We start from the raw sequence: 27,013 nt of genomic DNA, 5'->3' as shown, positions 1-27,013 counted from the left end.
TTGCACAAGCTGGGGTTGCACACGCTGGGGTTGCACAGGCTCGGGTTGCACACACCAGGGTTGCACACACCGGGGTTGCACACGCTGGGGTTGCACACACCGGGGTTGCACACGCTGGGGTTGCACAGGCTGGGGTTGCACACGCTGGGGTTGCACACACTGGGGTTGCACAGGCTGGGGTTGCACACACTGGGGTTGCACACGCTGGGGTTGCACACACCGGGGTTGCACACACTGGGATCAGACGGGCTGGAAAAGCATTGGCTGCCTTTGGCTGCCTTTGGCTCCATCCACGTCTAAAGGCGGCCACATCAAGTTGGCTTCATCCTGTTTGGGGCTCCCATCCCCCTCTTTGCCCCGCTCTCCCGCCCCTTCCCCATCGATCCCCCCATCCCCAATCCCCTCCCCCGTGTTTGGGTTTGGGGGTTCCAGCCCCTCCTGCTCCGTTTGGGGGTCCCGACCCCCCTTTGGTTTAATTTGGGGCCCCGCCCCCCTTCTCCCCGCGCCCCCCGCTCCCCCCGCGGCCGGGGGCGCTGCCAGCACCACCAGTGCCACCAGTGCGGCCCCGGCTGCCCCCGCACGCCCCATCCCCATGCCCAGGGTCACCTCCCCCCTCCCCAAATTCCGCTGCCGGGGAGCGCTGGGCGCTGCGGCTCTGCCCGGCAACCGATGAGTCACAGCCGCGCCTGGCGCTGATTGGCTGCACATCGCCAGGCGGGGCCCAAGCGCCGAGCTCCCGCCCGGGAACTGGATCGGCACCAGCGCCGCGCGCTCTGATTGGCCAGCATCTCTTTTGGGCTAGGGGCGGCAGGAGCTGGGCACCCCCAGGAGCCTCTCGGCTTTGGGGCTCTCGATCCCCGCTCGGCCCTCGGGCCGGCCCTGGTGACTCGATCCGTCCTAAGGACGTGATTCGTGAAGGTTCTTTTTCACTGATCTCAGGGTGCAAAAACTGACACGACAAGGGCATTTGCAGTGAAATCAAAACAGAGATACTTTTATTGTGTAGCCATAGCAAAGATGCGTTAGAGAGAAGGGGAATGAAGAAAGGGGAAAGAATAAGGAAAAGAAAAAGAAGAGAGGGAGGGCAAGGAGGTATATAGCTACCAGACGTGCGGATGACAAAGTCCCTCGAAGTCCGGTCGACAAAGAGCCTGTCGTCTTCACGTCAGGGGAGATCTCCAAGGTATCAGTCAGCTCTAACCTTTTTTATAGTCCTTTTGAAATGGGGGAAGGGGACCCATTTCAAAATAGTCTATTGATAAAGGGTACAAGGAGTCCATCAGCAGTCCATCAGCAGCAGGTGTCGTCAGCAGCAGACGTAGGCAAGAACCATTGTGTTCTCGGTCCAGTGGTCGCTTGCAAAACTTGCTCCGGTCCCCACGTATACCTTCCCTCACCCTACGGTAGGGATTTCAGTCTCAGTCCTTTTGGGGAGAAGAGGGGAGCTTTTCCATGTAGGGGTCGCACGTCTCAGTCCTTGAGGGGAGAGCCCTCTCCCATCTCAGTCCATCTGTCACGGTGGTTGATGTACGGTGAGTGGAGGGTCCTTTTGTGGTGACCTCCGGGAAGGTCCTTCCAGAGAGAAAGTCCAGCCAAGTCAGGAGGGTGGAGAAATTCCAGCACTAGCGTTGCTAGGTGATGCAGGCGAAGGAGAGCACACTGCCCCTTCTTGGGTGCAGTGTTCCATGAGTTGAGCAAACACACCCGTAGGCAATAATCTGGCTTGGTGGACCAGACAGACCTGGATTTTCAGAACAGGATCTTTCCCTTTCCCCGGTGGTCTTGGCTTTCATGACGATCGAGAGGCAAAAAATGAGGGAAGTTTCGGACAGACTCTCACACCCACCCAGAATCTTTCCCCATCCTGAATCCCCCAATTCCCCCCCAGCCCCCCTTTTCTTCCCAGCATTGTACCCAGGGTCTCTCTGCAGACATTGCACCTGGAGCTGCCCCAAATAAACCCCAAATAACCCCAAACAAACCCCACTGTGCCTCGGGACTGGAGTGGGTTTGGGGGAGGTAGGAGTTGGGGGCGTCATAACTCCAAACGATGGGCACTGGGGGAGGTTTGATCCTAAAATTTGGAGTTTGGGACGGTTTGACACTCCAGGGTTTGGGATTTGGGGGGACTGACCCCAGGATTCAGGATCAGGGCAGTTGGAGACCCCGGATGTTTCAAACCCTAGGATTTGGGGTCAGGGGGATTTAACCCCAACATTTGGGAACTGGGGAGTGTTTGACACCCCAGGATCTGGGATTTGGAGGGTTTGATCCTAAAATTTGGGGTTCGGGCTGGGGGGAGGGCAGGCTGAGATCCCAGAGTTTGCGTTTGGGGGTGTTTGATCCCCCCCAGTGTTTGAACCCCCAGGATTTGGGGTGTTTGACCCCAATGTTTGCCCCCCCGGCTTTGGGGTCGGGGCTGAGATCAGAGCCATTCCCTGGAAACAGCGGCGGGATCGGGATGGGGAACAGGAATGGGATCGGGATCGGGAAGGGGAGAGACCCTGAGCCAGTGGCGGAGCCCAGTGGCAGGGAGAGACCCCGCCGCAGTCCCGGCACGGCCCCATGGCCACAACCGCGGCCCCTCCGCAGTGCCAGCCCCTGGCGCAGTGCCAGCCCCTCGGCAGGCGCTGAACGGAGCCTCCCTCAATGGCAGCCCGGCGCAGGCCGGAGCGGAGCCATGGCCAGAGCCTCCCCCATCGCCGGCCCGGCCCCTTCAATCCCTTTTCGGGGCGGCTGCTGCCGCTCGCAGCCCATTGCTGGCGGTTCCGAAGGGCTGCGGGGAGCCTGCCCATGGCGGGGGTGTTGGGGTGGCCCCAGGGCCGGCCCGAGGGCCGAGCGGGGATCGAGAGCCCCAAAGCCGAGGGGCTCCTGGGGGTGCCCAGCTCCTGCCGCCCCCAGCCCAAAAGAGATGCTGGCCAATCAGAGCGCGCGGCGCTGGTGCCGATCCAGTTGCCGGGCGGGAGCTCGGCGCTTGGGCCCCGCCCGGCGATGTGCAGCCAATCAGCGCCAGGCGCGGCTGTGACTCATCGGTTGCCGGGCAGAGCCGCAGCGCCCAGCGCTCCCCGGCAGCGGAATTTGGGGAGGGGGGAGGTGACCCTGGGCATGGGGATGGGGCGTGCGGGGGCAGCCGGGGCCGCACTGGTGGCACTGGTGGTGCTGGCAGCGCCCCCGGCCGCGGGGGGAGCGGGAGGCGCGGGGAGAAGGGGGGCGGGGCCCCAAATTAAACCAGAGGGGGGTCGGGACACCAAACGGAGCAGGAGGGGCCTGGAACCCCCAAACCCAAACACGGGGCAGGGGATTGGGGATGGGGGGAACGATGGGGAAGGGGCGGGAGAGCGGGGCAAAGAGGGGGATGGGAGCCCCAAACAGGATGAAGCCAACTTGATGTGGCCGCCTTTAGACGTGGATGGAGCCAAAGGCAGCCAAAGGCAGCCAATGCTTTTCCAGCCCGTCTGATCCCAGCGTGTGCAACCCCGGTGTGTGCAACCCCAGCGTGTGCAACCCCAGTGTGTGCAACCCCGGTGTGTGCAACCCCGGCGTGTGCAACCCCGGTGTGTGCAACCCCGGCGTGTGCAACCCCAGCGTGTGCAACCCCAGCCTGTGCAACCCCAGCCTGTGCAACCCCAGTGTGTGCAACCCCAGCGTGTGCAACCCCAGCCTGTGCAACCCCGGTGTGTGCAACCCCAGTCCATGTAATCTCAACCCAGTTTATCCCAGTCTGTATCATCCTGATCTCTATGGTCCCATTCCACATGGCCCCAGTCCATATTTGATCCCAGTCCATGTTTGATCCCAGTCTGTGTGGTCCTGCACCCACTCCCAGTGTCTGGAATTCCAATTCCCAGCTAAGAAAAACTGTTCTTGTCCTTGAATTTCCTTCCTATTCTATCAATAAATTAGATTACAATTCTAAATCAACAAAATATCATTAAAAAGAAATAAATTATAATTAAAATGAAATATTATAATTTTGACTCTTACTTACAGTACTCCAATAATGAGTCAACCTAAATCAATAACTATTAGTATACCATTATCCATAAATATAAATAAGCAAATAATATACCAGGAAATACTTGTTGAAAGTTTTAACTCAATAACTAATGTACTAGAGATAAAACTAACGTACAATCTAACACACCTTAGTAAAATAATTTGTATTACAAACATACTAAACACAAAACCCAGCACCACTAGAATTTCTCATACATTTATGAGCTGGATGGAGCTGGAGCAGCGCACGAAGCTCTTCCCGCACTCGGGGCACTCGCAGGGCTTCCCTCACCGGTGCCTCCGTTGGTGTTTGGTCAAGTGAGAGCTGCTGGAGAAGCTCTTCCCACACTGGGGACACTCGTAGGGCCTCTCCCCAGTGTGGATGCGCCGGTGCCTGACGAGGTTGGAGTTCTGCCTGAATCCCTGCCCACAGTCGGGGCAGCAGAAGGGCCTCTCCTCTGTGTGACTCTGATAGTGACGGAAAAGATGGAAGCGGGTCTGAAACTCCTTCCCACACTCGGAACACTCGTAGGGCCTCTCCCCAGTGTGGATCTTTTGGTGCATTATCAGGTGGGGACGCTGGCTCTTCCCACACTCCCCACACTCGTAGGGCCGTTCCCCAGTGTGGGTCCTCTGGTGCCGGATCAGGTGGGAGCTCTGCCTGAAGCTCTTCCCACATTCCTCACACTCGTGGGGCCTCTCCCCAGTGTGGATGCGCCGGTGCCTGACAAGATTGCAGTTGTACCTGAAGCCCTGCCCGCAGTCGGGGCAGCGGAAGGGCCTCTCCTCTGTGTGTGTGCACTGGTGCAGGAGGAGATTTGAGGTGGTCTGAAACCTCTTCCTGCACTGATCACACTCGTAGGGCCGTTCCCCAGTGTGGCTCCTCTGGTGGATGATCAGGCCGGATCTCCACCTGAAGCTCTTCCCACACTCCTCGCACTTGTGGGGCTTCTCCCCATCAGGAACCTCCTCATGGACCACCAGCTGCGAGCTCTGGCTCCTTCTCCGGCCGCCTTCCCGGCCCAGGCTGGCTCTTTCCACCTCAGATCTCCGCCAGCTGCGTTTGCAGCCCCTCCTCGTGCGGCATCTCCGGGGCTTTTCCTCCCCGTTGGCTTCCTGCGCCGTGGAGCTGCTCAAAACGGCCTCTGCCACGAGGTTCTGCCGCGGGGATTTGTCCTCCCTGCTCTCCATGCTCAGCTCCTGCTCTGGGGGAGGAAGGACAAGGACAGGATGGCATTTGCCTCCGTGCCACAAGCAAGGGCAAGGAGATGCCCCCAGGCTGTCCTGCAGCCAGGGCCGTGCTGGGCTGGGAGATGGAGCAGGAGAGAGGGGAAAGGGGCACTGACTTCCTCCTCACCTGCCTCAGTGTTCAGGGACATCTTCCACTTCCTCACAGCCTCACAAGAACTGGCAATGGGAAATCCTGATTTGGGAAAAACAAGGGATGAGGACGATGAGTTTGAAGGTCTTTCTGCCCAAGTCCATCTCTACAAGTCACCGGCCATCTGGGCTCCAGAAATATCTCCCAAACACCAAGATTCAGCCTTGAAAAAGCCTCCCAGGAATTCCCCGTACCTGCTCCCTCCCCTCTGCTGTTCAGGGTTCCCCCTGTCCCAGCTGCTGGGGTCACGCTTGCATTGGGGGTCCCCCTTCTCCTCGGTGCCCGCCCTCCCCAGCCTGCTGGCAGTCCCAGCCATCCCAAAAGCTGCCCCCTCTTCACTCCCCATTCAGGGATGCCGGGGCTTTTTGGGCTCCCTTTTGGGCTCCCTTCTCCCCTCATGCTCTGCTCCGGGCTGCAAGGGCTCCAAGGAGTCCCCCCTGCCCCTCTCCAGCCTCTGCAGGCTCCCGCCCATGGCGGCGCTCCCCCCTCTCTGGGCTCCCCACTTTGGGCTCCTGGGGGACACAGGGCTCTGCTCCTCCAGGCTGCCTCTGCCGCCAGCCGCCACCGCCACCCCCCGATGTCCCCCCGAGGGGCCTTTTCCGCTCAGCCTTGCACTTCTTCATTCTCCAAACATTCCCCCCAAAAAATCCCAACCCAGGCACCGGCCAGAATATTTGGGCTGAGCTCCACATCCCTGGGCACCTCCAGAGTTCCCGTGTGCCTGGCCCTGGGACGACCTGGAACACCTTGGAACCCCATTCCAGCCTTTCCCTGCCCCCAGGCCCATCCTTCTGCAAAAACCAGAGATCCCTGAACTCCCCCTTCTGGAATATCCAAGGTGTCCCTATCCCATGTCCCACCTTTTTTGGGAAACCCTGGAGCCCTCTTTACTGGGCTCCAGGCCCCCTGGAACTCCATTCGATCTCTCCCCGTCCCTGCCCCCCATTTCCGTGACCCTGAGCCTCGCCTGCACCCCCATTCCTGACACCCCAGACCCCCTTTTACCCCATTGCCCAGCACTGAGACCCCCCTGCACCCCCTTATCCAGCAGCAACTCAACCTTTCCCTGGCCCCCGCCTCTCCCAGCACCCAGCCCCACCCTTTTCCCTGACCTGGGATCCCTGGGCCCCCATTCCTGCATTTCCCAGCCCCCAGACCCCCCTTTTTTCACTCCCAGTACACCCTGGCACCCCCTTTCCTGGGCACAGGATTCCCTGCACACCCCATCCCAGCTCTCCCAGGCCCTGCACCCCCTTTCCTTGACTCTGAGCCCCTGAACCTCCTTCCCAGCTCGGCCAGCCCTTCAAGTCCCCCTTTCCTTGGCCTCTTGACCCCCCTGGATCCCCAGTCTCTCACGTTCAGCCCCCCAGCTCCCCGATCTCGCTGTCCCCCCAGTTCTGCACTCCCTGCAGTACCTGGCAGCGGCGCTGTCGCAGCCCGGCCCTGTCGCCGCGTCCTCTCAGTGCCCGTTCGGGCCCTGCCCGCCCAGCCCGACACGCTCGACTGCGGGGGACACTCCCCTGTGCCCGGGCTACAGGAGAGCGGCCGGGGCTGCCAGCCCTAAACCACAGGAGCAGCTGGCAGACGCTGCTGCAGGAAGAAAGGGCCCACTCTGGGCAGGGGAAAGCCAAGGTTTATTTCAGGGCTCAGGCCAGCTCTGACCCTCAGGGCAACCTGCTGCACACAGCACACACTCAGCCCCGGCACCAGCTTGGAAAGGGGGGCGCAAACAAGGCAAAGATACATCCAACAACCAATGGGGGAAACGGGGCTGTGCAAACCGGGCAGATGGACATGAAGGAGCACAAATGAGGAAGCACCTTAAGGGAGGGCCCTGACCTCTGCCCAATCACTCCACGCCCCTGGGGGAAGATTCTGGAAAGAGGGGACGGCAGGCCGAGGGATTGACAGGGGCCCAGAGAGGAGACTGGGGAATGGCTCTGCAGCCACAGGGAGGAGGGAAGGCACTTGGGGCAAAGCATTGTCAGGAAAGAAGCGGGGCTACATCAGGGAAACCATTGCAAACTGAGAACAAGGAGAATAAAACACAGTAGAACACAGCCCGGGGTCCCCCAGTCCTTGATTGTGGGGGACGTGGACGGGACCCCCTGGGAGCGCTGGGGCAGCGAGCGGGGCCGGATGGAGCCGCAGAGAGCGGGGATGGTGGGGGGAGCTGAGCTGGGATATTGGGATAGCCAGGGCTGGGATATTGGGATAGCCAGGGCTGGGACATTGGGATAGCCAGGGCTGGGATATTGGGATAGCCAGCCCCGGCTCAAGGACAGGAACCGGCCCGTGGCCGACAGTGCCCTGGAGACGGGGCCGGTACAACCAGAGCGGGGGGCACTGGGCTGGGATCTGTGGGAATGGAGGACTCTGAGGGGCTGGGATCTCTATGGCTTCAAGGGGTGGGATTTCATCTCCTTCCAGCTGGGACCCGGGAGCTTTGCAGTGTCCGACGGTGCCACCTGGATCAGCCAGAGGTGCTGGGAATGCAAAGGGATCATGGTGGAGCAGATGAAGCATTCCCTGAGACACATATGGGGAAGAGCTCCCAAAATCCATCAGACATGGTCGGGAGGCTCTGGAGCACAAAGGAGAGGAGGGGAGTTCCTGTGGAAATGTGGGATTCAGGAATAAGGGCCTTGGGTATGCAGAAATTGCCATGGAATTTCCATGGCCGGATCTCTCTCATCCCAGCTAGGTGAGAATTCCATGCATGGATCTCCCACTAACCCATCGCCCTGGGAATTCCATGGGGAAATGATTTGAATTGATGACCAATGCAATGCCAGCAGTGCAATTGTGAAATACAAAGCTGTGTTTCTGTCAGGTTCATAGAGGCAGCGTCTCTATTTGTGATTGTGATACGTGTGGAAACTGACCATGGGACAGTCATAAAGACGAATTCTAATAAATAACTGAGGAGGTAAAGCATGGAAGAAGGCCTTTGAACCAATCCTTTGTTCGCAATTACCCTTTGTAAGTCTTGAGTTGATTTAGGATCATTTGAATTAAAGCTTTAAGGATGTTGCTGTTTGACAGGAACTTTCTGCTTGTAGCTAAGCTTTAAAGAGTTTTGCAATAATAACCTCTTGAAGTATAATTTTAGAATATTGCTTGTAGTAAGGATCTTTGAAACGATAGGTTTAGAATATATAAAAAGGAAACATGCTTATCTTGATACATTAAAAAACAGTGAAAAGCAGGTTAAGAAAGGAAGATGAACATCTACTCAAGGATTGATAGTGTCGACCAAGGGAAGCTGGACATCACTGTTATGAGATTTGCAATTAAAAGGTGGACCCACGTCTGGAATCGGGACCTCACCAGCTGGGAGACTTCTTTCTTCTTTCGGAAGCCGGACGCCACCATCTGGGGATACTCCTTTCTGGGATACATCCTGAGAAAAACTAAATCATAATAGTGTATAGAATTGTGATGTAAAAATTGGGAATAGAAACTGCTGAGAAAGCTTATGAGTACCTCTATCAATGCCTGTAAGCCTCAACTCTGGGTGTTGTCGTGGTTTGGCCCGGAAATGTGTTTCTGGAAAGGTCTAAGTCGGGCCAATCAGTGGCCAAATTCAAAATTGGCATGTGATGTGGCCATTGAGGATCTGGATACGCCTCTGAGAACACACGGGGGTTAAAAGCAGGAGATTCCCAGAGAACTTCCTCTTTGGGAATCCGGCGTTGGTGAGTAGAGTCCGACCTCTCCCCTGGCCAGCTGCGCCTGGGTGGGGGAGGCCATGACAGGGAGTAGGCCGGGAGCCCCAAAAGGTGCAGAGGTGGAGGAGAACATGCAGGGGTTGATGAGACTTGAGATGTCTGGGCAGCCCCCCCGGAGAGAGGGACAGAGATTGTGCTGGCAGCTCAGCCGGCCAGAAGCGGGGGATGCGGCAGAGAGGTGCCTGGCAGCTGTGGGAGTCCTGGACAGGCAGAAGTGAAGATTTTAACCCCTTTGTAGACTAATAGAAACCTTACAAATACTGAATCCTCTTGAATCAGGATGAGGTGAGAGAGAGATGAGAGATGAAATGGGCAAGCGTGAGGAAAGCTGGAAGAGGAGAGAAGAATCCTGAGTGGAAGAGATGATGGAGTGGCCTTGGGCTGGACTCTTTCTTGTATAGCCATGGACAGACCCGTGGTTTTTCCCTGTGACCCAGAGACTGTATTTAGGGGGAGGCAACACCTGGGAGTCAAGAGTGAAGCAGCGGCGTGAACAGAGACGGCTGAAGGGGGTGTGAGATGCCCTCTGTCTCCACGGAGAGGAAGATCTCTGTTCACAAGGCCCCTCGGCCCCAGGGAGTGAAATGTGGGGGGGACTGGTGTCCCAAAGTTGACACTGTTCACGAGGCCCCTCGGCCCCAGGGGGTGAAATGTGGGGGGGACTGGTGTCCCGAAGTTGAGAGACTGCTGCTTCTGGAAGTGGGTGGAGCATCTTTAAACGGGGAGCCCTAAAGGCAGTCCTGGCCCGTGTCCAGTGGTGAGAGCACTGGACATGGGGGGGAGAAGTCACGAGGGCCGATGTTCTCTGGGTGGGGCCATGGGTGACGCGGAAGCACAGGAGGTTTTAATTGTGCTTCCGGGGGAGGCCCATGAGGCAAGGGGGGACTCCTCTCTCCCTGATGGATTTGAGGGTTGATAATTTGAGGGGTGGTGAATCTGTGGAGAAAAGGGAGGGGGAGGAGGAAGGTATCTGGAAGGTTTTCATTCTTAGCTTGGTATGTGTTCCTTTCTAGATTTGTAATAAATAAAGTGTTGTGTTTTTCCCTCCATCCCCGAATGGGAGCCTGCTTTGTTCTGTTCCCGGGTCACATCTCACAGCAACCATTTAGGAAATATACCCTTCATGGGGGCCCTGGCATTGTGCCAGGGTCAAACCATGACAGCCACCAACTGCAGCTTTCCACACTGTGGGTGCAGCACAACACTTGCAGCAAAGCAGGACAAATATTTGAAGAATTTGGCAGCTTGTTCTTTTCTTTTCCTTGTGGGCTGGGCAGTTGTGCCATTGGTAAGGTTTTCATTGTTACTGTTCTACCCTAAGAAAATATGACAGGCTACCAGGAACTCTTAGGGAGTGCAAGCTTGACTGAATGCAAAGAAAGAATCTCCAGAGACTGCAGCCAGAAGTGGAGAGCTGTGTGATAATCATTCCAACACTCCCAAGGACATCTTGAAAGTGATCTAGAAGATGAAAATGGGCTGACAGAAGGAGTTTGTTTCTGTGTTCAGTTCAGATTCTTCTACATCTGAAATCAACTCTACAGTCTCCATCTAAATCAAGAGTACAATCAGTTCATGAAAAGCCCCAGAACAAAGAGTAACTCTCAAGAGATGACTGAAAGAATCTGAAAAGGAAAAATGCAGGAGGAAATGCATTTCTCAGCACTGCACTATTTGCCTGCCTGAAACCCTCCTCCATTTCCTCTGCATGCCTGGATCTGTTGGTGTCAGTTCTGTATTCGGTGGTGCCTCCAGCCCTGAATGCCCTCATCTACAGCCTGAGGAACCAGGAGCTCAAGGCTGCAGTGAGGAGACTGATGACTGGACATCTTAGGAAGCATTAAACTGCTGGCCAATTTCTTGTAACAAAACTTGTAACAAAATCAATCTTTGATAGTTCTGTTGGTTTGGTTCTTTGATTTCCCTGTCTTTTTTTTTTTTTTTAATATTCTTCCTAAAGCTAGATCATTGCTTCTGCTATTTCTGACTTTTTTTCTCTCCACATTCAGTGGCCGCAGACTGTGACAATGAGGAGCTGTGCTCTCAGTGGCTTTAAACGAATTAAGAATCTCCCAGCAGAGTTTTCTGCAGAGATGCCCTTTTGTTGCCTTCTCTGGAGCTGCAGCAGCAATGTCTGTGTGCAGAGCTAGGGCAGATCAGTGCTGGCCCAGCAGCTGTGCCCAGCAGCAGCAGCAGCAGCACTTGGTGTTGCCAGTGCTGCTGCCGTGGCCCTGCCCCGCTGCCCTGGTGGCCCTGGTGTTGCTGCAGGGCCTGAGTGCTCTCGGGGCCGGGCACAGTCCTGGGGGTGGCAGTGCCGGGGCTGCAGCAGGGACAGGCCATGGGCACTGCTGGGGCAGCGCTGACGCCTCAGGCCAGGCCCTGGGGGCTGCAGGCTCCTTGCCCAGGCTCTCTCAAGAACACGGCCAGGCCAATGCTCAGCACAGAAAAGCCCCAGGGTGAGCAGCCCCAGGCTGGCCGTGGGCAGGCTGGGGGCAAACAGCATGGCTGGGGCTCTGCAAGGGCCCTGGGGGAGACGGGAAGGAGCAGCAGAGCAGGGGCTGATCCATCCCCAGTGCACTGCACAGCCCAGGGCAGCGTCCCAGAGCATCCTCATGGAGCTGCCAACAACATCCGCCCTCTGCAGCCCTGGCCTCTCCCCCAGCTCACAGAGGTGCCGCATCCTTGCAGGCACAGACACGGCAGCACTGGCTCAGGAGCCCCTGTTTGCATTGCACAGAGCAGGCGGGAGCACCCCCATGCTGCTGCTGTGGGGACATGAACCTGAGGGAGCACAAATGCCATCAGCCCCTGGGGCCAGAAAGGGCTGGGGGACACCAGGGAAACCACTCAGCTTTGTCCTGGCCTCTGCAGTCAGCCAGAAAATTTGTTCCCATCAGCTGGGAGATTCCTGTCCCACTGCAGACGCTGTTGCTCAGAGCCAGGGCTGCCTGGCAGCCACCCCCAAACTGCCACAAGCATTTCCCTGGCTTCACCTCTGCTTTCTTTACCCATCCCTGATCCAGATTTCTTCCTATTCCCCATCTCTGTTCCCTCCCCTGCAAACAGCCCATCCCTGTTTGCCCTTTCCTCTCTGGCCCCACTCCCCATTGCAGTTCCTGACTTGGCACCATGGGAACGTCCCTTGGGGAGCAGGATCATCCTCCAAGTGCTGCAGGAATTGTCTGCAGGCTCCTGCAGTGCCTGGTGCTGCTCCCTTGCCAGAGGCACCCCAGGCCAGGGGGGCACATCTGGGCTGCTGTGTCTGCATGTGGGGCTCCCTGTTCTGGGCAATGAGGAGGAGCTGCAGAGGCTCTGCAGGACTGACAGGATGGGCTTTGGGGCTGGCAGGAGAAGCTGAGGGGCCTGGGCTGCTGGAGCTTCTGAAGAGGAGGCCCAGGGCTCATTGTGGAACTGCTCCAAGGGTGGTTTCAGAGAATCCCAGAATCAGTAAGGCTGGAAAAGACCTTGGAGATCATCAAGTCCAACCTGTGCCCTGACACCACCTTGTCTCCCCCGGGCCTCCTCTTCTCCAGGATAAACAACCTCAGCTCCCTCAGCCTCTCTTCACAGGATTTTTGCTCCAGACCCTTCACCATCCTTGTTGCCCTTCTCTGGACACACTCCAGCCCCTCCACGTTCTTGCTAAATTTGGGGTCCCAGAACTGGACACAGCACCCAAAGTGCTGCCCAACCAGTGCTGAGCACAGGGGAAGAATTGCTGTCCTGGTCCTGCTGGCCACACCATTCCTGGTCCATAGGAGTGCCAGGGGTTGGATGAGGGAAATGGTCGGGAGGGGGCAGGAGACACAGTCTGATTGACTCTCAGCCATGAAGGGTCTTGATTTTCATAGCTATTCAGTCTGCATTAGAAGGTGCTGGGGGTCAATATCAACTGGACATTGCTGATATAAATCTATAAACAGGAGAAAAAATTAAACAGAACAAACTGTTCTCTCTGCATTGTTTTCAAGACAGTATATACACTTTGAATACACTTCAGATATCTGTCTAATTAATTACAGAAAACTTGAAAACTTCTGTTATTCCAAATGGCTTTTCTTCTTTGGGCATGTTGAACAAATGTTTATGAGCTTTTCTCACTGAATTCCTGAACTGAAGAGCTCAAGAAAGAAGAGGCCTTGGGAGTCGGAAAATTCATCATCAACCTCCAAGGGGCTGAGGATCCATCCCCATCAGAGCAGCCATGATCAGCAATGGGCACAGCTTTGTGGCTGCCCCAGCTTTGGGATGGGCCCTGGGCCTGGAGCAGGAGCAGCTCTTGAGGGCCCCAAGGCCGGGGCTCTTGTGCTGCCCTGGGCACATGGGATGGCAGCAGGGGCTGCAGAGCTCTCAGCACCTGAGCCAGAGGGGAGCAGGGCAGCCAGGGAGCCTCCTTTGGCCTTGGCCCAGCACCTTCCCCCATGGCTGGGGCAGAGTCCTGTGTGAGCTGCAGCTGCTGCTGTGCCCTTGGCAGGGGCTGAGGCCGTGGGGCCAGTGGCCAGAGCAGCCTGGCCTGAGCAGAGCTGTGGGGCCAGAGCCGGCTGGGCTGGGCTGGGGAGAGGCCCTTGGTGCTGCCCAGAGCTCAGGGCAGCTGGCAGAGCTTGCAGGGAGCTGGGCTGGGCTCAGAGAGCCTGCCCCAGAAACCATCAGTGTCCATCTCAGCCTGGCTGAGCGTGCAGGGGCAGGACTCAGGCCAGGCCTTGTGGGGCAGGGCCAGCGCCTGTGCAAGGCATTGAAAACAGGCAAGTGCCCCAGAGAGGAGGCTGCTCTGTGCCCTTGGGGGCACGGACAGAGCAGGGAGGGGGCCCAGGACATTTGTCACCGCCGGCTTCTGTCCCCAGCCCTTGGCAGCCCTGGCTGCTGAGCCCAGCTTTGCCCTGGGCTGAGTTTGGCTGTGGCCCAGCTCCATCCTCCTGCGGGGCTCAGGGCCTGTTCCCGGCCATGGCCAGCCCTGGCCAGCCTCTCTGCTGGCCCAGAGGCCGGCAGAGCCCGGGGCAGGGCTGTCTGTGCAGGCCCACAGGTGCCAGGGGCTGTGCAGGAGCTGGCAGAGGCTGCCCAGCAGGGAGGCCATGGGGCACAGAGCCCCAAGGCTGCTGTGGGCACCACGGCACAGGGGCCGTTCCCAGCCGCAATGCTCCTGGCCTGGGCTGGGCCTGCACAGGGGCTGGGCCACCATGGCTGGGCCAGCACAGGGCCACCAAGGGGCCACGCAGCCGCTGCCGGGGCTGACAGCAAGGCCAGGCACACACAAGCAATTGCTGAGCATGGCCTGCGCTGGCCAGGGCTGACTGTGCCACAGGCAGAGCTCAGCTGCCCTTGGGGGCTGCAGGAACAGTCAGGAGCCCAAAGAGCCTCCATGGCTGTGCTGGAGACCAAGGCTGCAGCAGGGAAATGCAGGGCTGCTGCGGGATGGGGAGGGCATTGAATTCCAGCACACACCTCAGCTCTCTGATGATCCCAGCACCATGCTGGGCCCTGTTTCACACTGGAGCAGAGCAGATGTTGATGGGACAGGAGCCCTGTGGGGCTGGCAGGGACCTGCAGCTTGCAAGGTGCTCTGCTCTCCCTCAGGTGCTCTCGAAGAGATCCAATCCCAGCTGGGCACCTCAGGGCACAAGTGGCACTGCCTGTTCATGGGCACACAACTGATGGCTGCCTGGAAAGGGGCACAGGTTTTAATACCTATTACTTTCATAATATACTTGCAAATCTTTTTTATCTGGGTCATTGGAGTTTTGAAAAAATGGCAAAGTTTTCCTGGGAGGAACAGGAATTTCCTGGATCTCATGGATTCTTCTCCTGATGGCAGGACGAAAAATACTGATCTTCCCCTCTACTTTTGGCACTAACATTCACTCTAATATTACATGACCACCTTCCTTAAGGTGTTTTCAGCTCTGTTATTTAAATGGCCATGTCTAACGACATCTCTTCATTTAGAGCAGCTGGAGCTTTGTCCTTCCTCTTGCTCCCAGTTTTCCTCCTGCAGATGTTCTCTGGTCATTCCAATGCATCTGCCTTGACTGGCTTCATGCTTTGAGGTTCTTTGGGATACTTGGGGAGTATCCCAATCTTTCAGAAGTTTAAATACCTCCTTTGTCAACATCTTAGTTTTAGTTTTATCTTTTCTATCACCTCTTCTTATGTCTTTGTCTAAAATCCTTCCTGTATGGCAATCCTTTGTTGGTGGTGAACATGTCAGATGTTTCTGGGATATCAAAAGGAGCTGAGGAAAGTGTTTTGCTGTTTCATAAATTTTACCACATTCACATTTTTTATGTTGGTCATGAAGAGAAACCTTTATGTGCCTCTGAGTCTCACCAATTCCTGGTTCCTCAAAGGGCACAAACCTGATGAGTTGTGGTTCCCTCTCCAGTGGCTGCACTTGGACCTCCCTCCATAGCCAGAGCAGAGCTCCCTTGTCCCAGAAAGTGCCTGGCAAATGAGGGATGAAGGACACAGGACAGGCTGTGGGGATCAGGGCCAGGGCAGAGCCAGGGAGAAGAATGACTTCTGCATTTGATGGAGCTGTGCCTTCCCTTGGCTTTGTTGGCTGACAAGAAATGAACATCCCTCTGTGTCTCAGGCAGCTCCTTCTCCAAGGAAAGCAAGTGGGAGTTGGAGCCAAGGAGCTGAAAGCTGCAGGTCCAGCCTGGGCTGGAGGGAGCTGAGATTTGCACAGGGCTGCTCTGAGTGCCAGGGCTTGGATGGGGGAAATGGTGGGGTGGGGGTAGGGACAGAGTCTGATTGACTGTCAGCCATGGAGGGCCTTGATTTTCATATCTGCATGAGGAGGTACTTGGATTCAATATCAATTGGAGATTGCACATATCAATTTATTAAGAGGAAAAAAACCCTAAACAGGACCTAAAAATGTTTTCTCACTGTCCTTGAAAGTAGAATGTATTCAGTTTGAATACACTCCTGAAATCAGTCTAATTAACCACAATTATTTGAAAGGTTTATTTGAAAAAATTGATTTGAAAACAACTATCCCCAGAGGCTTGGCTTGTTAAGGTGTTCTGAATGTGAATGAGCCCTGGGACACTGAATTCCTGCACTGAAGAGCTGAAGGCTGAACAAGCCTCTGGAGCAGTGAAATCCAGCAGCAGCCTCCAAGTTGCTGAGGATGTCAGCAGCCCCCACTGAGGCCACCCCTGCCCAGAGACCGTGGGGGAATGGGCAGACAAGGAGAGCGTCCCTGGGGCTGGGCCAGCAGAACTCAGAGGCACCAGCGGCTCCAGCTGGGCAATGGAGTGTGGAATGTGGCTGGGAAAGCCCTGCCTGGGCTGTGCCAAGCAGGATTGAAAAGGCCCTGACCCCCATCCACTAAAAAACTCTCTCAAGGAGACATTCAAAAGGAATTACAGTTGTTTGTGTACTCTGAATTGGATGCACGGGAACAATACCAACAAGAGATTCTGAGGAGCTCAAAACAACAAAACAGCCTTTACTGGCAACTTTAGAAAATCAGAGAAATTTAGTCAAAATGTTTAATGCATCATTCAATCACCAAAAAACACTTCTCAAAGCAATAACTTGCCCTATTCGACTTCACAAACTCTAAACCTGTTCAATTTAAAGCTAGTCAGAGTTTGCAAGAGGACAAAAATAGAAGACGTAGACACAGAAAGAGAGAAAGAAAAATAAGATTTATAGAAGCACAGACAGAGCTACCAACTCCTGGACTCTAGCAGTTCAGATGGAAATGCCAAGAGGAGGTAGGGTCAAGACGTGTGCTTGCCTTGTGGTCAGCCTTCAATACCCCTTGGTCTTGCTGGGCCCTTCCCCCAGGTGGGACTTGGTGTCATTTGGTCACTCAGGCGCTGGGCTGGGGCTCCAGAGGTGGCTGTGGAGCATTGCCTGTGCTGTGCCAGGGACTGGCAGCCACTGCTGGGCTGGGAGAGAGGCTCTGGGGGGAATGGGGTTCCAGGGCAGGGCAGTGCTCCAGGGCAGGGCAGTGCTCCAGGGCAGGGCAAGGCTGGATCTGCCCATTCCTCCCCGACACATGAAATGTTTTGAGCCAACAATCTCCTGCAGTCTGTCACAGGATGCAATGTTGGAGGTGAAATCCCAGTTCTGGCCATGGGCACCTGGAAAGGAAGGACAGCTCTTTTCCATAGGAAGGAAAGCACAGAGCCCCAGTGTTTGGAAGGCAGGTGAGAGTCTCACTAGGCCAGCCAGACTTGTCAGCAATGGCAGATTTTGTCTGGGAGCAGTCTTTGGATGTAGGGAATTTTGGAGGTGGAAGCCCAATCTCAGCCATGGGTGCCTGGAGAAGCAGGGCAGTTCTTTCCACAAGAAGGAAAGCATGGAGCCTTCCCCAGAGATTTGGGGACTGATGAGAGGTGACCCTCATGAAACCGTTGTCAGCCAGTCTTGTCCTGGCAATATTCCTATGGGAATAATCCCTAGATATAAGGAAATCTGGAGATGAAATCCCAGTTCTGGCCATGGATGCCTGCAGGAGAAGGACAGATCTTTTCCATATGAAAGAAAGTATGGAGCACCAGTGTTTCAACAGCAGAAGAGAAGAGGCCTTCAACATGCCATGGTCAGTTGGACCAGTCAGGCAGTCCATGGGAGGCCAAACCAGCCAGACCTCTTCTGTGTTGCCGTGGTTTTAAGAGGCCCTGCAGTATCACCATGGTCCCCTTGGTTCCACAGGGCCCCACAGTGTCCTAATGGTGATTTGATTCCATGGGGTCCTGCAGTGTTACAATGGTGCTTTGGTTCAATGGGGTCACACAATGTCACAATGGCTCCTAGGTTGCAGAAGGCCCTGAAGTTTCACAATGGTCCCAACAATTCCATAAGGCCTTGCAGTGTCACTGTGGTCTCTGTGGTTCCCCAGGCCCCACAATGACATGTGACTCCTCTATTCCATGAGACTGCAGTGTTACAATGGACCTTTGGACCACGGGGTTTTGCAGTGTCACAATGGTCTCCTTTGCCTCTACAGAGTCACAATGGACCACTGATGACACCAGGCCCCACAATGTCACAATGAACCTTTGGCTCCATGCAGCCCTGCAGTGTCACAAAGGCCTCTTGCTTTCACAAGGCCCCACAAGATCACAATGGTCCTCTTGGTTCTGTGGGGTCCCCCAGGGTCACAATGGTCTCACTGGTTCCATGAGGCCTCTCAGAGTCACAATGCTTTGCTTATTTCATGGGGCCTCACAGTGTCACAATGGTCTCCATGATCCCCTGACTCCATTGTGTGTCACAATGGCCCCTTGGTTCCATGAGGCTGTGAAGTCTCTTAATGGTCTCTCCATTGTGCCATGAGGCCTTGCAATGTCACAATGGACCTTTGGCACTATAGGGTCTCACAGTGTCACCATGGTCCCTTGGTTCCATGGGCCCTGTGCTGCTGCATTCCCCCCTCCCCTTCTCAGGCCGCCCTGCCAGCTCAGAAATGCTCCTTGGGCCTCGGCCTTGGCCAACAGCCCCTGGGCTCAGCTCCTCTGCAGCTCAGCACAAACACTGTCTGCTCCAGGCACTGCTGTGCCCAACCAGCTCCTGGTTGCTGTAGGAGCAGCCCTGGGAACTGTTTGTGTTCCCTCAGTGGCACAACAGTTCTCACAGTGCCAAAGAAAGCTGTTGATGCCAAGTGCGGCCAGGATGAACCATTGCTGTGACTGCAGCCCCTCTCTTGGGGCCCTACAAACAGCGCTGCAAAAGGAGCCCCTTGGAGCTCTCCTGGGCCAGCGACTCCCTCTGAGTGGGGCCTCTCCCAGCCGGGAACTCTCCCGTTTGCTGCACTCGGGGATCCTGAACAACGAGGGAGCCTGGGCCGATCCCCCCACTCCTCCAGGCTCAACCCTTCGCCCGCTGGGGAGATGCCAAAGCATCCACAGGGAGCATTTCCTACCCCCAGGGGAATTTCTCACAGGTGCCTTGCACTGACTCTTTGTGTCTGTGTGCACACAGGAGTGCCTGTGCTGGGGAAATGTGGCAGAAATGCTGCTCTCGGAGGGGTTGGAGTGCCTTGCATAGCTGAGTCAGTCAGGCCTGTAAGTGAGGTTAAGTCATGAGGTCTAAGCTAAGTTAATTGCTTCTAAGAGTTGCTCTTTTGCTAATTTGTTAGGTTTAATTTAAGTTATTAGCTAAGATGAGTATTGTTAAGTGTTATTCAACTGTTAAATTATTTAGTCATAGGTTATAAATGAGGTTAAAGACTGTTAATTGTTGTTCTTTTACTAAATTGTTAAGTTTACGGGAGAAGTTAAGGTTAAGGTATTAGTTAAGTCCTGTTAAGTTTGAGCTCTGTTCAGCTTTTAGATCATATTCCTTTTATCCTTGTCCTCACTGTCCTTGTGTCACACACACACACATACACAGGGACCATTCTTGGTTCATTTCTGCTTTATTTGCCTGGATTTGGTTTGGTTTTGTTGTTGCTTTGTTCCCCCGGTGTGCCTGAAGTGTCCAGTCGGGAGCAGAGTGACTCTTGCCAAGGAACTTTGTGATGCTGTCGCTTAATATTAAATCTAGTTGTTGCTGATCTTTTCCCAGGGATATTTTCAGCGCTCTCAAGCCCTCGTTCGTAACAGGGTGAAGGAGCCCTGGCCCAGGCTCTGGCCCTGGGGGACACACAGACACTGCCGGGGGGTCCCTGTGCCCCTGTCCCACCCCCACAGCCCCAGCCCCCCGTCCCCGTGTCAGGCTCTCGGGTCGATCTCGTGGAACATCCTCTGGGGGAGGCTGCGGCGCCGGGGGCGGGGGGACCCGGGGGGACAGGGGACCCCACTATGCACGAGCAGGGTTGGACTGCTCTGGGGGAGCTGTGAGGGGGGCTGGGGCAGAGTGACCTCCCCAGTGACCTCACACAGCCCCTGTGATGTCACACAGCCCCCTGTGACATCACACAGGCCCATTGTGATGTCACACATTCCCTGTGATGTCACAAAGCCCCTGTGATGTCACACGGCCCATTGTGATGTCACAAAACCCCAGTGATGTCACACAGCCCATGTGTGAGGTCACAGCCCTCATTATGATGTCACAGATAATGTTGTGATATCACACAACCTATCCTGGATGTCACACAGCCATTCTATGATGTCACAACCCCTCTGTGATGTGACACAGATACCCCGTGATGGCAGAATCCATTCTATGATGTCCAGCCTATGATGTCACAGAGCCTACTCTATGAAATCACTGGCAACTCAGTGATGACACACACAGCTGCTCTGTGATGTCACAAAACCCCTTCATGGTATCACAGGGCCAGTGCTGGGATATCAGTCTGTGATATCATAAAGCTGCTCTGTGATGTCACAGAAGATTTGGTGATGTCACAAAGTCACCCTGTGATGTCACAGTCTGTTCTGTGATTGCACACCTGGCTCTATGATGTTGCTCCATCACCTGGTGATGTCACAACCCACTCTCTTATGTCACAGAGCCACCCACCATGACAGCAGACTCTGCTCCATGGCCTCACACCCTACTCTATGATGTCACAGACAGTTCTGTGATGTCACAACACCCTCAGTGATGTCACAAAACCCTCTCTGTGATGTCATACTGCCACTCTGTAATGTCACAGCACACACTTTGACCTCACAGCCTGCTCTATGATGTCATACAGCCATGCCATGATGTCACAGCCTGCTCTGTGATGTCACAGAGAATCCCCTCTATGATGCTGTAGCTGCTCAATGACCTCACACAACAAATTCTGTGATGTCATAGCCCAACCTGTGACCTCACACAGCCTACTCTGTGCTGTCACACAGCCCCTTGCTGACATCACAGCTGCTCTGTGCCTCTAGGACACAGCCACAGAGGTGCCGCTGTGACACAGCCCCCTCTGGGACATCCCCCAGCCCCTGCCAGTGCTGAGCCCCTGTCAGCTCTGGCTGTGCCCTGCTGGTGTCCCTGAGCTGCCCTGGCAGTGCCCCAGCCCTGCTGGGCTGTGCCCAGGAGCTGTTCCTGGCCAGAGCTGTCTCTCTGCAGCGCTGCCCTTGCCAGGAGCTGCCTCTGGGCCAGGAGCCCGGCCCAGCTCAGCAGCACAGACACAGCACCAGGACTTTAATCACCCTCTGGGGCTTTGCTGCTCTTTGCATCAGACTCCGTCCCTTGGAGTGTGCTCAAAAAGCTTCTCAAGAACTCCAAGTTAAGCTGAAACATAGACATTTCTTGTAGTTTAAATGGGGTCCACTGAGGGATAAAACTCATGTGAAAGTGTCCCCAGGTTCCAGATAGAGCAGAACACTGGAGGCAGTGATGACAGCTTCAGACAAGCAAGGGAAAGGTGTCTCTGGTGCTGAGCAAACCTGGATGTGTTTCAGGAATGCAAAGGGCCAAGGCCTGAGCCCCAGCCCCTGGCCAGGCAGATCCTGTCCCTCCCTCCTCGCTCAGGGCTCTTCCCGGGATGGGCTCTGGGATGTGGGGATGTGCAATGCCAAGGGCAGCACCATGGGGTGGCCCCTGCCAGGCTGCTGAGCAGGGACAAGGAGGCAATGAGGCCCCAGGCCTGCCAGGGTCACTTGTCCCCTCCTGGCTCAGGCCCAGGGCCAGCAGCCGTGGCCAAAGTGCTGCCCAAGGTGGCTCTGTCAGGGCCTGGCAGCTGCTGCCCATCCCTGTGCCCTGTGCAGCCCAGGCTGTCCTACGGTGTCCCTGCCCTGTGCCTCTGTCCCTGCAGGCTGTCCTCATCCCGCGCTGCCCCACCTGGCTGGCCCCTTCCTTTGCTGACAGCTCTGCCTCCTGCCTGCCTCTGCCTGCCACACAAAGCCTTGGGCTGCTCCAGGCTCCTTCTGGGGGATGTGTTGCACCACAGCCCTGCCCTGGCAGGGAAATTCCTTTCTCATGGCATTCAGTCTGGGCCTCCCCAGCTGCCCTTGGTGCCATTATTGCCTTCTCATGCTTATATTCTCTATGAAGAAAAGCTCCAGCCTCTCTGAAACCACCCTTCACTCCCTCCCAGGCTATTCCTGTTCTGTCCTCAGTCTCCACACCACTGAGCCCAGAGCCATCAGCCTCTCCCTGCTGGTTATGTGAAGAGGCCTCCAAACCCCATCTTGGGAGATTTTTCAGTCTTCTCCAAGGTCTGTGAAAATGGAAAAATAGTAGTCAAAGTTATTTTCTCCCAAATCTTGCAGTGACAGGACAAGGGCCAACATCTTTCAACTGAATGAGGGTGGATTTACATTTGTTAAAAGAAGAAAATATTTTACAATTATGAAAGTGGCCCAAAACTGCAACTGTTTTTCCAGAGAATTGTCCAAGAGCAGGAGCTTTGTGCAGCCTGACATAGCGAAACCCTTTCCCCTCCCCAAGCACAGAATTCCTGTTGTGTGGGTTCTCTGATGTGCTGGGTGCCCTCACAAAGCTTCTGGCCATAATGTCTGCTGAGGGCAGCCAGGCTGCTGCAGGGGCAGTGACCTCACAGCCATCACCATGGCAGCCCTGTCCCATGGGCCTGGCTCTGCCCTTTCCTCTGCCCCTGCCTTGTCTCTGCTGGCATGAAGAGTTTTGTCATTCATATCTTGTCCCCAAGGTGCTGGGGCCAATGGCTTCCCAGGCCGGCTCCTGGAGCAGAAGTGGCTTTTCAGAGCCCAGGCAGAAATGAGCCCTGAGGCAGCAGCTCTGCAGTGCTGGCCACCAGGCCGGGCTGCCAAGGGAGGCTTCTGGCCATGCCCTGCAAGCAGCTGCTGCTGCCAAGGTGCCTTTGGTGCCTCAGGCTCTGCCTGGCACAGCTCCCAGCACGGCACTCTGCCCTTGTGCCCGAGCCCTTCCCTGTGCTGGGGCTGGCCTGGGGCTTTTCCTGCAGCGGGACCTGCCCTGCTGATGGCACAGGAAAGGCAGTTCCTGCTGGAGCAGGAGGCTCTGCCTGCAGTGGGCTCCAGCAAGGCCCTGTTCGCAAAGCCCCCAGTGGGAAATGAAGGAGGGGGGTCATGCTGCTTTTGGGGTGAATAATGCTGAAACCAGCCTGACTGCTCCATTCCAAAGTTCCACATCCTCAGAGGTAGCTGAAGCTGTGGCAGAACTGAAAAAATCCCCAAAGAAAGGAACAACCAAGCAACACCACTGAGAGCTTCTGCAGAGCTGCTGAGCTGGCCCAGCCTGGGCACATCTGACTGACAGGGCAGCACTTGAGATGAGAAAAGCCCCATCCCAAATTTTAATGGCAGCATCTCCTGACATTTCCCTTCTTGGGGGTGTGGAGATTCCTCCCTGCAGTGGGGACACCACTCAAGGTCATTGCTGCAGACTGAGCCAAAGGGATTTGCCCCTGGTCATTGGTCTGGGGGAGTGACATCAATCTCTGCTTAATTACTGGTTTTGTTTTAATACAGTTGCTTTGAAATCACTTCTGAGTGCTCTATATAAGATAATATGTTATAATATGTTACAGCTCTTATATCTTGGAGTAAATATTTCTGATTAAGATAATTTTGTCTCATCATTACCATAAGAGATATTTATATAAATATCTCTGGTTTGCTATCCTTAATCCTGTGGGACAAATTCTATAAAGCTTTAATTCCAGCTTGAAAATTCTTTCCACATGAATGCTTGAAAAGTCTGGGGATGGGACTGGACAGATGCTCCAAGGCTCCTCTCTCAGAAGGAGTTTAGAAAGCCTGGAGGTCCTTGGGGGTGTTTGGGTGTGGGTATGACAGTCTGGTCAAGACAGAGAAAGCTAAATAAGCTTTCCCATGCATTGGTCTGGGAACTGTTAGGGAGCTGGAGAGAAAGAATTGTAAACAAGTGGTTTACTGAAGGGTGTTATCTTAATTAGCCAGTCATGTGAAATGTGTTGATTAAATGACCAATGAAGTCCACCTGTAGCAAGCCAAGGTATAAAAGAATAGGCTTGAACAAATGGGTGGCTTTTGGCCCTTAGCCTTCTCATCTGAGTCTGTGTCATCTCTGACTCAACAGTGACATTTGGGGATTTATGTGGGCTATTCTTCGCCTTGTGACCCAACAGGAGCTTCTCTAATAAACTTTGCCTGAAGCTGCCACTGTGCCCATGACAAGAACCCCTGTGAGTGTCCAGGACATCCCAGTTCTTTGGCAGCCTGGGGACTTCTGGGATGTTACCATGGAGCCCCTGTGACTGCCTGTGACAGATCGGTGCCTCTGCAGCCCAAGGTGCCCTGGGATGTCACCATGGAATGGCTGTGACTGCCTCTGACCACAGGGCTCTTTACCATCCCCAGAAACCCCTGGGAGGTGTCCATGGAGCCCCTGTCTCTGCCTGTGCCATTCCAGCTCTTGAACAGCCTGGAGTCTCCTGGAATGTCCCCATGGAACCCCTCTGAGAGCCTGTGACAAATCTGATCCTTAGCAGGCAACCATCCCCAGCCCCCTGCTGCTATGGTCAGTTTCCATGGCAACCATCCCCAGCCCCCTGCTGCTATGGTCAGTTTCCATGGCAACCATCCCCAGCCCCCTGCTGCTATGGTCAGTTTCCATGGCAACCATCCCCAGCCCCCTGCTGCTATGGTCAGTTTCCATGGCAACCATCCCAAGCCCCCTGTTGCTATGGTCAGTTTCCATGGCAACCATCCCCAGCCCCTGTTGCCATGCTCAGTCCCTTGGCAGCTCCATGCACACCCCATGCCAGGGGTGGGTGCCATGGACACCAGCTCAGGCCTGCAGCCAGAGCCCGTTGCCATGGCAACCATTGGCAGCCCCATCCCCAGGGTCATGGGATCCCAGATCCACAGAATTGGCTGAGCTGGGAGGGACCCATCAGGATCCTGGAGTCCAACTGCTGGCCCTGCACAGGACACCCCAACAATGCCAGCCTGGGCCTGGCAGCGCTGGCCAAACGCTGCTGGAGCTCAGAGAGCCCTGGAGCTGGGAGCCTTCCCTGGGGAGCCTGGGCACTGCCCCAGCAGCCTCTGGGCAAAAACCTTTTCCTGAGATCCAACCTGAGCCTGCCCCGACTCAGCTGCAGCCGTTCCCTCCAGTCCTGTCCCTGGGCACCAGAGGGAAGAGGTTCCCACAGCCCCAGCCAGGGACCCGCTCCCAAGGCTGTTGCCATGGCCACCAGGGCTGGGACCAGCTGGGATGCTCGGTTTCCATGGGCCGGGGTTCAGGAATGGGATTCCCCAATTTCCTGCTCCCTCTAAAACCGCGCTGCTGCTCGCTGCCCTCCCACCTCCCATGGAAAGAACAAAAGGCAAAGATCCCAGGCTGGGATAAGAACAATTTACTGGGAACAGCAATGAAATAAGGAATAAAGAGGAACAAAAGCAATATTGATAACAGAAGGGATAAGAAAAACTATTTACAGGGAAAACTACAACATCACCACTGAGTGGCTCTTCCTGGCCACGTATTGCCTCCTGCCTGGAAAGGACACCTTTCTCCTCAGGGAGAGAGAGAGAGTCCCTTTCCTGCCCCTGGCAATGACCTGAGGTGGGAGTGAATGTAATGACACGGCTCTGGCCAGAGCCTCTTGTTCTTCAATCCTACATCAGGTCACTAGCAGGGGCAGGAAAAGTGGCAAGTGTCTTCCCACCATGGATCACAGGGAACATGGATCAGCAGGTCTCTTCCCAGTGCGGGTTCTCCAATGGGGGATGAAGCTGGAGCAGCACACGAGGCTCTTCCCACACTCAGGGCACTTGCAGGACTTCCCTTACTGGTGACTCTGTTGGTGTTTGGTCAAGTTAGAGCTGTGGGTAAAGCTCTTCCCACACTGGGGACACTCGTAGGGCCTCTCCCCGCTGTGGATGCACCGGTGCCTGGCGAAGTTTGAGTTGCACTTGAAGCCCTTTCTGCAGTCTGGGCAGCGGAAGGGCCTCTCCTCTGTGTGAATCCATTGATGCTGGAGGAGACTGGAGCTGGTCTGAAACCTCTTCTGACACTCGGGACAGTCATAGGGCCTCTCCCCGGTATGGATGCGTTAGTGAGTGATGAGCTCAGAGCTGCACCTGAAGCCTTTCCCACACTCCCCACACTCGTAGGGCCGTTCCCCAGTGTGAGTTCTCTGGTGCACGATCAGGTTGGTGATCCACCAGAAGCTCTTCCCACACTCCAAGCACCTGTGAGGCTTCTCCCCATCAGGAACCTCCTCATGGACCACCAGCTCCAAGCTCTGGCTGAAGCTCTGTCCTGGCACAGGGTGGATCTTTACTCCTCAGAACAACCTGGGCTGTGTTTGCAGCCCCTCCTCGTGCGGCATCTCCGGGGCTTTTCCTCCCCGTTGGGTTCCTGCGCCGTGGAGCCGCTCAAAACGGCCTTTGCCACGAGGTTCTGCCGCGGGGATTTGTCCTCCCTGCTCTCCATCCTCAGCTCCTGCTCTGGGGGAGGAAGGACAAGGACAGGATGGCATTTGCCACGGGCCACAGGCAAGGGCAAGGAGATGCCCCCAGGCTGTCCTGCAGCCGGGGCCCTGCTGGGCTGGGAGATGGAGCAGGAGAGAGGGGAAAGGGGCACTGACTTCCTCCTCACCTGCTTGCATGTTCTGGGGCATTTTCCTCACAGCCTCAATGGGGGTTGGCAATGGAAATACTGGTTTGAGGAAAACAAAGGATGAGCACATTGACTCTGAAGGTCCCTCTGCCCAAGTGCATCTCTACAAGTCACCGCCCATCGGGGCTCCAGAAAAACATCCCCAACACCAAGATTCAGCCCTGAAAAACCCTCCCAGGAATTCCCCGTCCCTGCTCCCTCCCCTCAGGTGTTCGGGGTTCCCCCTGTCCCAGCTGCTGGGGTCACGCTTGCATTGGGGTCCCCCTTCTCCTCGGTGCCCGCCCTCCCCAGCCTGCTGGCACTCCCAGCAATCCCAAAAGCTGCCCCCTCTTCGCTCCCCATTCAGGGATGCCGGGGCTTTTTGGGCTCCCTTTTGGGCTCCCTTCTCCCCTCATTCTCTGCTCCGGGCTGCAGGGGCTCCAAGGAGTCCCCCCTGCCCCTCTCCAGCCTCTGCAGG

General features: G+C 55.6%; 1 pseudogene; it reads right to left on the bottom strand.

Moving 5' to 3' along the window:
* Nucleotides 1-3,931: 3,931 nt before the first annotated feature.
* On the bottom strand, nt 3,932-26,545 carry LOC135292710 (zinc finger protein OZF-like; annotated as a pseudogene).
* Between the last annotated feature and the right edge of the window lie 468 nt (nt 26,546-27,013).

The sequence above is a fragment of the Passer domesticus genome, unplaced genomic scaffold (genome assembly GCF_036417665.1).
Source record: "Passer domesticus isolate bPasDom1 unplaced genomic scaffold, bPasDom1.hap1 HAP1_SCAFFOLD_44, whole genome shotgun sequence".
Lineage (NCBI taxonomy): Eukaryota > Metazoa > Chordata > Aves > Passeriformes > Passeridae > Passer > Passer domesticus.
The sequence above is the reverse complement of the archived record's forward strand: the minus strand, read 5'-3'. Positions and strand labels throughout refer to the sequence as shown.